We start from the raw sequence: 15,964 nt of genomic DNA, 5'->3' as shown, positions 1-15,964 counted from the left end.
GGAGTGAAGGAATGAGGTTAAGATTGCAGTATCTATCTATCTATCTATCTATCTATCCATGCATCCATCCATCTATCTATATTATCTGTCTATATATCTATCCATCATCCATCCATCTCTATTATCTATCTATCTATCTATCTATCTATCTATCTATCTATCTATCTATCTATCTATCTATCTATCTATCTATCTATCTATCCCACTTGAATGGACTCTGAACCCCAGGCTGCACCAAATCTGTCACATGTATTATTGAATCTTCTATTTTTAGAGAATAAAAAAAAAAAAATATTCACCACGTGGCAGCTTGAAGAATGGAATCTTTTGTGTGGCCGATTCAAAGTAAGGCTGATGAAAGACGAGTGCACTTATGGGCTCCCGGAATGAACCTTTGCTGAACCATGGGGGCTGAGAAGACGGTACATTTTTGCTCATAGCAGTAAAGTGTGGAGAAGGTCAGAGAGCTGGCGATGACAAGTCATAGCTGCTGGGTCAGTTCTGGTATCAGGGCTTACGTCCCAAATCTCAAATTGGGTAGACTCATGATGTCATTGTACAGTAATAGAGAATATGATGGCTCTATATAAAACAATAAATCATAATTATTCCAATAATAATAATGGTAACTGTGTCCACTGAACAGCCCATCTCCTCCTGATGAAGGACAATTCTGGTACTATGGCTGCTCCCTATACGTAGGTAGGTGCAAGGCTGTACACATATTTAATTAATTTGGGTGGAGAATGCATGCCCATGTGATGAAATAATGTTATTATAATGTCAGGTAAGCCATCGAAGAAAGGCTATTAGTGAGGAAAGTGGCAGCTGAGGATGTTTGGCCCCTGGCCAACTGGCCCTTTGTGGTAAAGACGGCCTTGCATAGGTCTTTTACCTTAATTCTGTATAAACAGACGGCCAGCGGCCCACAGATGACCCTGTGTACATATGTGTAAAATAAAAGGGAGGAGAGAGCGGTGGGGAGTCCACAACGTTTTGTGCTCTTTTCTTAGGGTTTTTTTGTACACTAAAGTTTTCTATCCCATAACATATGTCCCGTGATCAGCTCACTAGACCAGGGCCCTTTACTTCAGCATCATTATGTCTTAACGTGTTTTAATGTAACAGCCGTTAGCTGATGTTCTATAAAATGTAACATAATGACTATGGGCAGCTGGAAACCATGGGAGTTATGGTGGCCGGAGAGGTACCTGCCGGCCTTTCCTGAAGAGACAGCCAGGTATTTGGTAACAGCAGAGGGGGAACTGACACAACGAGAGCGTCGAGCACTTGGCACACAGCGAGAGGACTGCAGCGCTTGGCACCCGGACGATAACATGCACTGGAGACGGACACAGGAGATTTGGCTAATTGAAAGCACTTGTGGCTGAAGCATACGTGTGGCTCCCCCCGAGACAGCCAGAGGCGGCAGAGCTTAGGGGCCCTTCAAGTAAATAGATATGAAACATGATGCGTGTGCCGTGACATGTGTTTACAGTAGATCCCCTGCGTGTTCCATCCTTTACATGATTTATATGCCATCTGCCGCTGGCAGTATAGATTGAAGAAGACGAGAGTTAGAACAAAATGAAAAAAGGATATTTTGAGCATAGTACGAGTGACACATTCATTGCAGGTAATAATATCAAGGCTACAGGGAATAGATGTAGAAATGAGTGAAAACTGCAGGAACACGGAAAGGGGAAAAAAGAAGTAAACAAAGATAAAATAAGAAACATGATCTTTCATAAAATGAGTCGTAATGTTCTATGTTACTAACATACGGAGGCTGACTGTTTCTTTATGGAAAGCGATGTGTGCTATAGAGGGGGGGTAAACTGATATAGAATGGGGGGCACTTGGCTGTACTTGTTCTGAGGCTAAAAGGCGCCCTCCCGTTTTGATCTAAAATACGCTGCGCCCATCCATTTGGTATAGGATTGGTACCTACGGGTGCTGCCTAGGTATGGGATGTCTGGAAATGGCAGAAGGGGCAATGGCTCTCTTAGCTATTCTGATTTCAAAATTATATTAGTTCACGGTTACTCTTTTTGGTGTATTTTAGTTACAAGGGTGTTTTACATAAGAAGAACGTTATGCAACATTTACACAAAGGCTGGATCATTTCCATGCTCCTTCGATGGGTTTGTTTTTCGGTTTATTTTAGCAAAATGCCTGTTAGTTTGCACTAGTGACATTGTGCATGGTGTGTGTGTGTTCTGTATCTTCATGTTACTATTGATGATTAAATGATGAGTCTCATTCATCCACCTCAATAATAGGTTAATCAGCGCTGATCTAAACACTGCGGCTTTTCCTTTGGAGCAGCAGTAGCATCGCTATTAATGGTCACGGCACAGAGAGTCCTGCGGAGTGTCAGCTGGATCCTCGGGCATATGAGAAGGGACATTGATGGCAGGTTTATAAGGGGATTGTATTAAACAGCGCCCAATTCAATAAATACAGGGTTTATGGTCATAGGGATTTGCTCAGATTTGTGTGCAACAACCCCCAGGCAGCGCATATAAAATAAAGTGGGTGGCCATGCTGACAAGCAGCTTTCCCTGCACCCAGATCCAAATAAAAACACATATGATGTCAGCGAGCAGACAGATTTATTGAAAGTACGAGATTCACAGCAACACGTTACTGCTTTCCTAGCCTTACTAGGTACATCCTGTAACTTCATCACCCCTACAACAGACCACCTTGACATTTACACAGCTGTTTGTTAACCTCTACTGCTCCATACAAGCAGACTTCTCATGATATCCCTCAAGTGTCTTTAGGGAAAACCGTCGTTCTTTTGGTCCCAAAATCCACTGGGTCCATTATTCCCAAAAATTTTGAGACCCTTTGCATTTTACTCCCTTTTATTTATTTTTTTACCTGTTAACATGTTCATGGAGAACAAAGTCAAAAAAGATATTTCTTTGGGCCAACATAAAATAAACATGTAGTCACAAATACTATCAGGACCTTAGAGATCTCTTCTTCAGATGGAATCCATCAAGAGTTTTTAACACAAACGACGTTTTTTAGGAGCAAATTCTATGGCTCTAGAGTACCGGTATACATAATGTATATTTATAAATGTATATTTGAAACCTGAAACATATATGATCCTACATACATTTGTGGACGATTAGGGATTATAGAAGGTGTGAATGTAAAGTAGGTGAGATTGCCTCATGTCGCTAATCCTAGCTCCGGTACACCAAGTTAAAATAGCCTTTGTGTACATACGATAGAAGAAAAGAACCAGTTATCTTTCTCTTTTGAATTACGTTTGACTTATTAAGGATATACTCATGCATTAATGCAGCTTTAGGTTTATGTAAAAAGCTCATTGGGGACAATTTTGTATGGGTTTACCACACGGATCAGTGCAGGCATTATTTACTTGCTGTGCTTCTTCTATCTCATTTTATTACTCCTCCCCCAGCTGCCTGTACTGAAAGCAGGCAGCATACTGGGGTATGCTTTCTGCACATGCTCAGTAGAACTCTAATTCAAGTCAATGGGTGTGGCAGCTGCCAATCACATCTACGCTATATGAACAGTGATGTTTTGCTAGTAAATATATGATTTGATGTGGCTTCAATGACTTCAATAAGAGTGCTACTGAGCATGTGTAACACAGTTACATACTAAATCTTTTTTTTGGGGGGGCGACTTAAAAGCAGGGTTTCATTTTCTAACTACAATAACTAAAAGATGTAAAAGACAAAAGTAAAATACATTGTTCATGTACAATGGACTGCAACATACATTCGACAATATTAAATTAGGGACTAGATTATCTGTTTTAGAAATGTTTAGAAGGAGGTAGCAAAACCAGCATAGACAATCAATTTACCGTCCTGAAGTTAATCTTCTGATTACTTTATCAATGCTGTTTCAACAACAATTACAAATTATGACAAACATAAGATGGCTGCTCCCATGGTAAGCATATATTTGTTTTTTATAAATCTATGTTGCTGATTGTTATCTGTATATATCACGTTAAAATGTAGGATTTGGACCTGAAATATACACTTTGAGTCAAACTGTCCCAAATAAAACGCAAAAGAAACACAAAACGCAAGCTATGAGTCATTTCAATGAAACATTTTATTGACTGTAAAGGCTTCATTGGCACCAGGCTCATATATTCTTATTTAAAAAATATGCAAGTCAATGTAAAAGTTTTTTAAAGTGCCTAGTTGTTTTTTTTGTATCTGTAAGGGGTTCTGTACGAAGGACACAAGCTGTTAAATGTTGCTTTATATGTGTCTCGGAGTTGTCCCATCATGCTTGAACTTTGGTGCTGGTGTAAAACCATCTATTGAAATTATTGTATCCACACAATGTACTGTTATATTGAACCATAAATAAATGAATAAACAAACAAAAAAAAACTAAAATGAAATTACAATAGATTTAGATGGTATTTATTGAGTTAAATATAGTTGCTAATCAGGGTATATAAAGCAACAAGACCATTTATGTTAATCTGCAACACTGTGGAATGTGTTGGGTGTTTTTTTGTTAAATACAAAGTAACCATAGAAATGATTTTGGCAAGATTTTGTATTATATTCACGATAACCTGATCTCTATCCCACTAAAAATGAGTAAGTTATCTGGTAAGTACTTACTATTCTTTAACATTGTTCCGGTCATGGAAAACAGCAGTTTTTGTTAGTGTGTGTATATGCATGTATATGTGTTAGATTAATTGGTAAATTTTTTTCTGTAAAATTTCTTTTACAGAAAAAAACATCAATATATTAATGCAGTGATAGCAATTCAGTGACTGGTTACATGAACATGGATGAAAAGACCTGCTTTAACTAGTGAAAGGATATATTGTGCGAGGCTATGTTGATCCTGATACTGTTCCTTTTAATATTCATCATACAAGTGTCACCATGTCAAGGCTTTCTGCGTATGTAGATATAGTGAATGCTGGTGTTCCATTTCTAAATATTTAGAAATCTAAACCAAGGCATTGTCCATACCAGAGCCTATGTCTCAAAACAACGTATTAGGAATGTTTGATTATTACAGCCTTGTAATTCTGCATGCCTATCACTACTATGTGACATTGAACGTGATAAAAGACTGGGCTGCTTTATCCCCAATTCTCTCGGTCTCCTTCCAAGGACTGACAGGGTCATGGCAGCAAGCAGAACAATGCACGTGACCTTCACTGAGCTGGGTCACCTCTGTGCATGCTCCCTCCAGCGTGCTGACCCCAGCATGGGCAGCAGGAACCATGTGAACCTTGTTAGCCGGCCTTTGTCGAAATAGTAGACAGCGGAATATTTTGCGGAAACCCTTACGAAAGTGCTTGGAGACCAAAGCGTACACTACAGGATTGACGCAGGAGTTAGCATAGGATACCAGGTGGGAGAGAACGCGTAGGGCATAAGTGAAGTTGTTGAGGGGGAAGTACCCAAACCAGACACAAAGTATGACTAAGTGGTGGGGCAGCCAGCACAAGCAGAACAAGACAGCCACAATGATGATCATACGGGTCACCCTCCTCTTGGCCCTCTTTGACTCTGACATGTCATCAATGGGGTTGACAGAAGTCCACAGGTAGCGGATTGTACGAGCGTAGGTAAGACCAAGGATGAGCACAGGGATGACGTAGCTGAAGATGAAGGTGCAAAGGTCCATGGTCTTACGACGGGAAATTTGCCATACTGGATGACAAACTGTTAGGTTAGCCAGCTGAAACTCCTGGTAGTAGCTGAGATAAGGGCCTGAAAATATCAACGATAAGGTCCAAATTAGCGTGATGGCCATTAATGCATTCTTTGGTGTTCGAAGCTCCCTGGAGCGAAGGGGATAACGTATAGCCAGATACCTGAAAGAACATTTTACTGTTAAAGGTACAGTAAAGAATACATACAAGTCTGAGCATGTTGTTCTCACTTAAAACTACTAGGATATCTAGTCTAGGGCTTAAAGCTTTGGGTTCAATGTGCCTGTCTATATTGCTAGCACATAGATTGGTCAAAAGATAAAATTGGGCTTGCTTATGCGGGTGTGAGCTCAATGGCTGGCTCAGTCCAGTATGTCTAAGAAGAGGAGCATGAGCTGGAGCCAAGCCAGCTAAAATACCCCCTCCTGCCTAGCTTAGTATGGCTTGTCTGGGAGGAGAAGCACAAGCTGGAAAAAAGCTGACTCAATTGCCCCCTCCTCCTTGCAAGCATCTAAGTGGATACTAGAAGACAATCTGTGAATATGGAGAACAAGTCCAGCTTATTTTATGTCCAGTTTAAAAAAGCTGTGCCAATTCCCTGGCATAACGATGGCTCATGGCACACCATGGTACATTGTCCACTCCTAAAACATGGTGTATTTTGAAAAGCTTTTCTTGTAACTCTTGTATATATCAATATGGAAATCTAAATGTCTACTTTGCTTCTAAACAGATTGCTACATATCTAAACAGAACTAATGATGAATACGGAGTAACCATTCCCTTGGTTGCCATGGTGATTGCTCCATTTTTAACCAATATGCACCAGAATTGCTTTTTACACATAATCCCAATGTTTCTTGTGAAAATACGGTAATTCACTAACAATTTGACTTCTTTTCATATATTAAATAATTAATTTAATACATTTAATACATTTGTTAGAGAAAACCCAAGCAATAAGCTTTTCATTGGGGACATTTTTTTTAAACTATTATTATGTTTTGATTTATAAATCGCCCTCATATTGGGTTGCAGTATATTCTCTGCGTTAAAAAGTAATTCTTCTGAAACTCATTTACCAAATGCAGATCTCATGTGGGACTTAGACAATAATTAAAGGTAATTGGAATTAGAAATAAAAACATTATCATCAACCTGCCCAGTAAAACAGGTGAAATTATCTGCCATTAAAGAAGTGACAATAACATTTGTGGTTATTTGATAACCTGCTCACTTTAATATTCTTACCCTAATAAAATAATAAAATATGCCAAATATGATCTGGAAAGTACTTAAATATACAACTCCTACAAATTCTGTCAAGACACTGTATTGACCCAAAACTATTAAAACTATTTTGTAAATTTAATGGAATCCAGATATCTTGGATTTACAAGCAGAAGACTATTTGGGGGGATATGACTAAAAAAGGTAAAAACTCTCTATATATATGCAAAATATTACCATCCTGTTATACCCTTTTCTTATAGTTCCAACCTTTTGGTAGTAAATTGAAGCAAATTGTATATAAAATAGGTATTTCTTAGTGTTTTTGAGACAACTGGTCTCATTTTTATATTATATTTTACACAACACAGTTGCAAATATGGTAAGTGTGGAAATTACACTCTGCAAAAATAATTATATGCTTAAAATACCATTATGGTCTCAGGGTTGTCTGTACTGTCCAGGGTGGCAGATTTGTTAAGATATATAGGTTGCAACATATGTACTTCTTACCTGTCCAAGGACACTGTGGTCAAGGTGAAGCTGGAGGCATACATAGTCAGGTATATGAAGAAATGCACAGCTTTGCACATAAAGGGGCCAAAGACCCAGCTGTCCAGGGTATAAATGGTGGCTTGGAAAGGCACACAAAAAATGATAAAGCACAAATCTGCAACTCCAAGATTAAGGATGAATAGGTTGGTGGTGTTATTAATCTTGCCATTTCTTAATAGTACAGCCAATACCAAGCTGTTGCCCACTGTCCCCACGAGAAAAATAAGGGAGTAGAGTACCGGGATAAGTATAGACTCAGGGTGGTAGCTGTCTGAAGATGACATCTGGATGGAGATATTCATCTTCAGCCCTTGCCCTGTATCCACTCTCCAGTAAATTCTCACAGTGAAGCTTACTTTTACAGTAAGCAGCGTATTAAGATCTCATGTCTATTCTACTGAGCGTGAAGGATTGCAATGATTTTCCTGGATTCCTAAAAATCGTACCATTCGCAGATACGTTCCCCCTGACCAAGTCAACCTGCTACCCCAACAAGAAAATAATTCTTCTCAACAGTTGATTATTTCCCATCAGTAACAGATGAACAGCTCTTCCAGGTTAATCTTCTGCCAAAATAACAATATTCATGCAATAGATCTTGTTTAAAACCCAAATAACAGGTGCTACAAAGATGTCCAGGTGTTTTAAAACCCCGCTTGGAGTGAAATACAAGAATGGTCTCTCAACTCTTTGAGCAGGACAAGTTGGCTATTTTTTTAAAGCTACAACCAAGTCTCTTCTATGGTCAGAAAGGTCCTCCTGATCTCTCCTCGGTATCCTCTTGATAATCTCTTTTCTTTAGCAGGTCTCCAGGATGAATCTGTAAATACTGATATATTTTAAGTCATATCATGCTGAGTTTTAGTTTCAGTGCATCATCTACGTCTGAGTAGTCTTCTTGCACATGTCTTCTCCTTGTTAATGTCTGGCTGAAGCCTTTCACCACTACTGTAGTTTTACAAGGATACTCCAACTTACACACTCGCGGGATAATAAAAGCAATTATTGCATTGATAGGATGAGAAACTTCCCCCTTCTCCATGGAGCCTGGGTGATCTGTGTTACTAATACTTCTCTGAATAAATAGATCAGAAGCATCCCGTTTCCAGGGAGATAAAAGGTACAAAAAATAGTGATGGTGTCCATAGTAACTAACCCCCCCTGATCTATTCATTGGGCAGACGTCAGATGCTTGTATGTCAGGGCTGAGGGACTGCTAAATTAAAAAAAAAAAAAAAAACTTAGTGAAGGGAAGAGCAAGAGACAGCCGGTAATGGTCTAAATTAGTGTTGAAAATAAGTTTTTAATGTTAATACCTTAGGGAAGCCTGGGACTGGGTGCTAGACAATCAAGAAATATAATAGAATTTATAGGTGTTCTTTGTGATAGAAAGACTGGAAGTTCTTTAGTAGTAGCAAAACCAAATTAACCCTTTTTTGGTAGAAAGGCAAAAAAAATAATTACACTGCTGCCTTTTCCAGGAGAACCAACATTAATAATAAGAATGAACCCAATATTTTCATTGATATTTTTAAATGTTGTAGATATTGGCGGAGGCACCACTGCTAACGTCAAAAGTCTCTACTACTTATACTGTATAACTGACTTTTTTCATCAGTTACAGCTTTTGCCAAAGCAGAGACGAATATACCAATATAAACCACTACAAACTGTGTAGGCTACTTCTACTATACTGTACAGATGTGATGTCACACATTACACGACCGAGTCATGACATCATGTCATGCTTTGCTTGTGTGACACGGGCCCTGCCCATTATTCAAAAAAAAATAAAAAATGGAGATACTGGTTCAGACAGCCACCCAGCAAGAATGTCCAAAGAGATCATGGCTGTTGGTAACTATGAACCCTATTTCCTCCACCCCATTTTCCTAATATACTGCTCCTCTTTTCTTGTAGCGCAAAGAGTCACAGTGATATACAGCAATAAAACATACTATAATGGGTATTTAAACCACGGTAACTTATTGTATATATTACCCTGTGTTAGTGAAATACTTTTGGTTAACTTGCTGACATTAACCGCTATGAGTAGGTCATGAACCCACCTAAAAATTCTAGATAATGACACATACCTAAAAAAATATAACCTTTTTTGGCCATTAAAATCATAATTTGTATATGTCCACGGTTTTCCAAATCTCAGTATTTTTATGTGTAGGTCAAACCATCTCAGATCACTTAATGCATTGATTCGTATAAATACAGAGAGGCTAATTTATCTAACGCTGGCAGAATGAGCTCATCTTATCAGACTAAAAGATCAGTTTTTTTAATAACATCTAAGTGTTTTAACCCTTTCTATATATGGAAGCAAACTATATACAACCATTTTTAGTCTGTATTGTTTACAGAAGGGGTTAAACATCTATTTATTGGATTGAGAAAAGTGGAGAAAGGTGGCAGCTGAGAGGGTATGGGGCATCATAGCTATTGTGTGTAGTATCATTTATGTAAAATGACAAATCCATTTCTAATATGATTCAGGTTACATAATGAAAACCCCCGAGACACAATATGAAAATTAATTAAATAAGCCTGCCTGCCTTTTGTTATTAAGCTTTTCAACATGCCTTTGTAAGCTGCTTCTCAACATAGCTCCCAATCACTGATTTAGCCGTTTGTGGGTTATTGTTTTCTTTTTTAACCCCTTAAGGACAATGGGCAGCCGCTAAACCCATTGAAAACAATGCATTTTGAGCCCGTACATGTACAGGCTTTGTCATTAAGGGGTTAAAGTGGGGTTCAAATGCTTACGCATTAGTCAGTATGGCTACTTGTAATTGGCATTACATATTTACATACAAATACATACAATATAGTGGAACAGCAATAAGGGCACAGCTGCACCCCTTGTGATCCTTATCCATGGGGGTCCACTGTGGACCCTTCACAAGCATGAATCACTTTCCTCCAGGGACCCTGCAATGATATCATAATCCTGTAGGTATTGAGGGTCCACACACTGGACTACCAACCAAGGACTGATGGCCCAAGAAAGCCCTACACTCCTCCAGTTGTACGTGCATTTAGTGGGGGAACAAGCTTTGGTGGAGGCCAACACTTTTTCTAGGCACAAGCCCCATTGCCAGTTGACAGTCAGATTGATAAAAGTCCATCGCCAAGATTATTAGGTTCATTCTAAATGATCAGAACAAGCTTCAATTTGGTTCTAAAAGTATGACCTAAAGGGGTTTCTGGCAAATGGGACAGTCATGGGCCCATAAAGCAACTGGGCCATGTTTATTAGCCCCTTTACTCTGTGTGGTAATAATGATGGCCCCAGTCCACATGGACCTATAACCGCTAAGACTCCAGGTTGTACAATATTTTCAGTCATGTTATAAATAAAGAGGGTGGCACTAGGCATTGGCTTTTATCTGTTCTCTTATGTACGAGTGAATGGACAGGACTTAGTGTCTATATACCTGGCAGCTATCTTAATGGATGTGATATGACTTTGTAGGCTGGCTAAGCAGGGCACTTGTGGGCTGTGTTAAAACATTATGTTTCTGTCCTTTCTCTGCCAGCGTATAATCTCCCATGCAGAAAAACAAGTCTGTTATTTTACCGCGAATGACCTCTTTTTAGTCCACCTTTCCACCAAATATTCATGAATCCTTCATTAAGTATGAATTTGGAGTAGAAGAAGGCAGATTTTACCTACAAATACATTAATGTCCATACCTATATATCTACCTATGTGTTTCTATCCATATTACATATTTAGGGTATAGATGTGGAGCAATACACTATATTTACATTGAGACATTTTAAGCAGGTTTTTTAATTAAAATAAAAAACATGTTTTTCTCAGAAAAAAACTGCATTAATTGCATTTTGTCTCGCTCTAATTAATAAAAGCATAATTTAACACTGTAGTATACATTTCAGCAAAGGACTTGTACCATGGGTGTGGAGTGGCGACTGTACTCCTTAACATGGGGGGCACTAGGGGAAGGGGTTAGTTTTGTGTTATATAGACCTTGAATAATTAACTTAAAAGGCATTGAGGTGGAGGCCTGAGCCCTTAGTTGAAACTGGAACTTGATGGTGACTCTACTCTTTTGCCTCATTTGAGGCATAAGGAGAAACCACAGGGCCCTAGTGCGAAAATTGCCCCGGGGAACCCCAAGCAGTGCCATCTTTGTCCCTAAACAGCTTGGGAGTACCACATTTGCTCCTAAACAGCTTACCAACTCCTAACCCCCAAACAGCTATACTGTGCCATCTTTGTCCCCAAACAGCTGGTCTGCGCCATCATTGCCCCCAACAGCTTGTCTGTGTTATCATTGGACAAAAAACAACTTGCCTGTGCCATCATTGTCCCCAAACAGCTTGTATGTGTATTGTTTGCTCCTTCCCTCCTCCAACATACACTCTGGCACACATTTACAAATTTACACATACTAACACACCTACACATACACCTATACTTACTATACACCTATTGTCACGACCGGGGTACAGGGTCTGGATCCGCGCTGCAGAATCAGCGCCCTCTGGAGGAGAGAGGACGTACTGCCACCAGGCACAGGAGACACAGAACGTACACCACCAAGAATAACGTAAAGGTGGAACTCAGGAACAAAAATAAATAAATAATAATAACGGTATCCGAGGGGTCAGGCAAAAGAGTAGTCGGGGTCACAAGCAAAGGTCAGGGCAGGCAGCGAAACAACGGAGGTCAGGAACAAGCAGGAGTCAAAACCAGGAAGCTAAATCAGGATAACAACGCTAGTGAGAGGCAAAAAGGCACTAACACAGGCAATGGTGTAGTGCCAAATGAGGGTTTAAATATCCCTCCAACAATATGGGTCCTCCTACCCTCCTAATTAGGGGGAGGAGGAAAAGGAATATATGTCGCTTTAAGAGCGACATGAATATTCATTAGATGAGCCGTTCGCGCATGCGCGAACGGCTCTCACGACATAGAGGCGCGCGCCCCGGAATTATCCCGTGAACTCGCCGGGGGCGCGCGTCTCGCAGGAGGACGGACCCGGCGGCAGCTCACCGCGACGGCACGAGCAGGGAGCCGGCCGCGCGGGCTGCGTCTCGGCGTCCCTGCCGGCAGCCCGACGGAGGAGGTAACACCTATACACTCCCTCTCATACAACTTATATATATATATACATTCATGCTCACACACATCCACATGCTAACACACAAACAATTACACACCTATGCTAACACACACTCCATCTCACATCACATACACATACATGCTCACACACAAACACTCACACATAGACATTTAACACACACTTATACATTCACATTCATGATCACATTCACTTGTACATACACATTCATGCTCACATACATACAGACATACATACCCCCTACAGAACAGAACAGAGCTTTCAGAACAATGTTGTGCCATAGGGCAAATGACGTGCACAAATCAAACTCTACAGCCTTTCAAATCAGGATTACTAAAGTAATCCAAAGCATGGACATCAACCTCATATTTCACTTTGTCGGTGATTGTTACAAATGTCCTCCTAGAACGATATTTCCATTAAAATGCAAATTTCAGGTCAAGTTTTCTACTTGTCACATCCTTGGAGAATTGATATGTAGCACCATACTCAGGAAATGTATATGCCTGGATGATTCAAGTAGAAGGAAAGAAGTCTGTGGAGCACCGAAGAAAGTACAAAAAAGTTAAATATTGAGAATATATACTGCAAAGAAAGTCATGAAGAATTCATGGTCTAGTAATAGGAAGCATACATTCTTTCTAGAAAGTGGGATAAAAAGTTAAAATAAATTATGTCCCTTTCCATATCTCCCGAATCACCTCAAGAAAGAAACCTCACAAAGAACAGATAAGAGACATTTGTGTTATGAGAGGAACATCAATTGAGGCTTTACTTGGCCATCACAACCAATCCCTTGCCTCCAACAACTATTAGAACATTGACATCGGGTTAGTTGCCTCTTATTGCTTTATTCCACTGCTGAATAGTGGGAACATCATAATCTCAAACGTTTGTGTCACAAAGCTAATAACAAGAACCATTATGTTCCATGAGCAGTATGTGTATGAAATAAATACTACGGATGATTAGTATGCTGAGATAAAGCCATTTAAGCAGTTTCTGAAAGAAATAAAGGGCTTCAGGAGGAATGAGCCAGGAGATCGCTGGTCTTATTATAAATAGAATAGCTGCCTCTGTATAATAGTGATGTCATTGGTGATGATGAGACTGTGCTTTACAATAATTTTAGCTGTCAGGGACAATTTTTCCTGAATTGTCCCTGACATCCAAGTCGTGTGCCCCGCCAGAAGGGCTTCCAAGTCATGTGCCCCGCCAGAAGGGCTTCCAAGTCGTGTGCCCCGCCAGAAAGGCTTCCAAGTCATGTGCCCAGCCAGAAGGGCTTCCAAGTCGTGTGCCCCACCAGAAGGGCTTCCAAGTCGTGTGCCCCGCCAGAAGGGCTTCCTACCGTCTGCCCTGCCGGTGGACTTCCAAGCCACGTGTCTTGCCTGAGGGCTTCCAAGCCATGTGCCAGTCCTTGCTACAGTTCCCTGTCCTTGCTTCGGCTTCCCTGTTTCGCTACCATCCACTCCTGCTTTTCCATCTGTTGTGTGCCTTTATGTACCTACTACCTACCAAGATGCATCAAGGTGTACAGACAGACTCTCTAGTATCCCCTGCAATTGGGCTCCTACCCGACCTGCTTACCGGAGTCCTGACACAGTGGGACCCTGGGCAAACTTCTACCAAAGGACTCGCCCCTTAAGGTTTTGTCAACATAGATCTCACTTCTCTTTTCTTCTGGGGTAAGCTTGTTTCTAGAGGTCTGGGCCAAGGGAGAAGAAGAGGTCCCTATCTCCTTGCTCCTCTCGATATCACCTTCAACCAGACTCAGTCACCCGATCTGACACCTGCTCCTACCAAGACAATTTTTGAGAGAGATATGTTTGCGCATGGCTACATCTGCCAGAGTTTGAGAAATTAGTGAAATGAAACAAAGTTCTATTTTTGCCAACAACTTCTCCAGGAACAATTTGTTGCTTGGCAGTCAAATCTCAAAAAATCTGCCAAAGACCATATTGTGAAACAACTGATTATCTTGCCGGTTGGACAGTGTGGATCATGGTATGCCATGGGGTAGACTAGTGACCAGGTCCAGGTGGAAATTATGCATTCTGACCGCTTAGTGTATAGGTTACACAAGGCTTTAGGGGTCAACCTTCCTGTACAGAAATTGAATTGATTGTTTTCATAATGTTATTATTCCCTTTATACATTATATTATTTCTCTTAAAACATATAGTGCTGGCATAAAATATACAATAAAATGTAAGCTTTAGAGCTGCAAGAAATTAACTTCTTTCTTCGAAAAGTGAAATATACCAAAAAGAAATCCCAAAACATCAGCCAAGAATGAAGACAGGCGGCATAGGATGCTAATTAGGTTATAGATAAAAGCCAAAAACAGGTGGAGATCTAACATGGTCAGTATAGTACAGCACTGTGCAAATGTTTTAGGCAGGTGTGATGGAATACTGTAAAGAAGAATGCTTTCAAAAAAGACATGTTAAGAGTTTACTGTATTTCTATCATTTAACAAAATGCAAAGTGAATGAACAAAAGAATAATCTAAAGCAAATCAATATTTGGTGCGGCCACCAATTCTTCTAGGTACTTGCACAAACTCAGGCATTTTGTAGGCATATAGTTAGATGTATGATTTAACAATTATACCAAACAGGTGCTAATGATCATTGATTTAATATGTAGGTTGAAACACAATCATTAGCTAAAACAGAAATAGCTGTGTAGGAGGATTAAAACTTGTTGAGGAACAGCCAAACTCACTAACAAGGTGAGGCTGCTGAAGTTTAATGTCAAACACCATGGCAAGACTGAGAACAGCAACAAGACACAAGGTAGTTATATTTCATCAGCAAGGTCTCTCTCAGGTAGAAATTTAAAGGCAGTCAGGGGTTTCCAGATGTTCTGTCCAAGCTCTTTTGAAGAAGCACAAAGAAATGGGCAATGTTGAGGACCGTAGACACAGTGGTCAGCCAAGGAAACAGTGTAGCAGATAAAAGACACATTATGCTTATTCCCCTTCGCAATCGGAAGATGTCCAGAAGATGGAGCCTGGTACATCCATCTACTGTCCGGGGAAGTTGTGTCAGACATGGTCTTCATGGAAGACTTGCGTCCAAAAAGCCATACAGTCGATGTGGAAACAAGGCCAAGCAACTCAACTATTCACAAAAACACAGGGACTGGGGTGCAGAAAAATGGCAGCAGGTGCTCTGGACCAATGAGTCAAATTTTTAAATATTTGGCTGTAGCAGAAGAGCTGGATAGTGGTACAAGGTTTCTTTAAAGTTTGGGGCTACATTCCTGCAAATGGAATTGGGGATTTGGTCAGAATTAATGGTCTCCTCAATAATGAGAAGTACAGGCAAATACTTATCCATCATGCAATACCATC

The 15,964-nt window shown here is 40.1% G+C and overlaps 1 pseudogene; it reads right to left on the bottom strand.

The window, feature by feature from the left end:
- Positions 1–5,082: 5,082 nt before the first annotated feature.
- Positions 5,083–7,785, bottom strand: LOC149275982 (galanin receptor 2a pseudogene; annotated as a pseudogene).
- Positions 7,786–15,964: the final 8,179 nt, after the last annotated feature.

The sequence above is a fragment of the Sceloporus occidentalis genome, unplaced genomic scaffold (assembly GCF_023333645.1).
Source record: "Sceloporus occidentalis isolate IW3139 unplaced genomic scaffold, rSceOcc1.0.p SCAF_253, whole genome shotgun sequence".
Lineage (NCBI taxonomy): Eukaryota > Metazoa > Chordata > Lepidosauria > Squamata > Phrynosomatidae > Sceloporus > Sceloporus occidentalis.
Note: the sequence above shows the minus strand (reverse complement) of the source record. Positions and strands in the feature narration are given on the sequence as shown.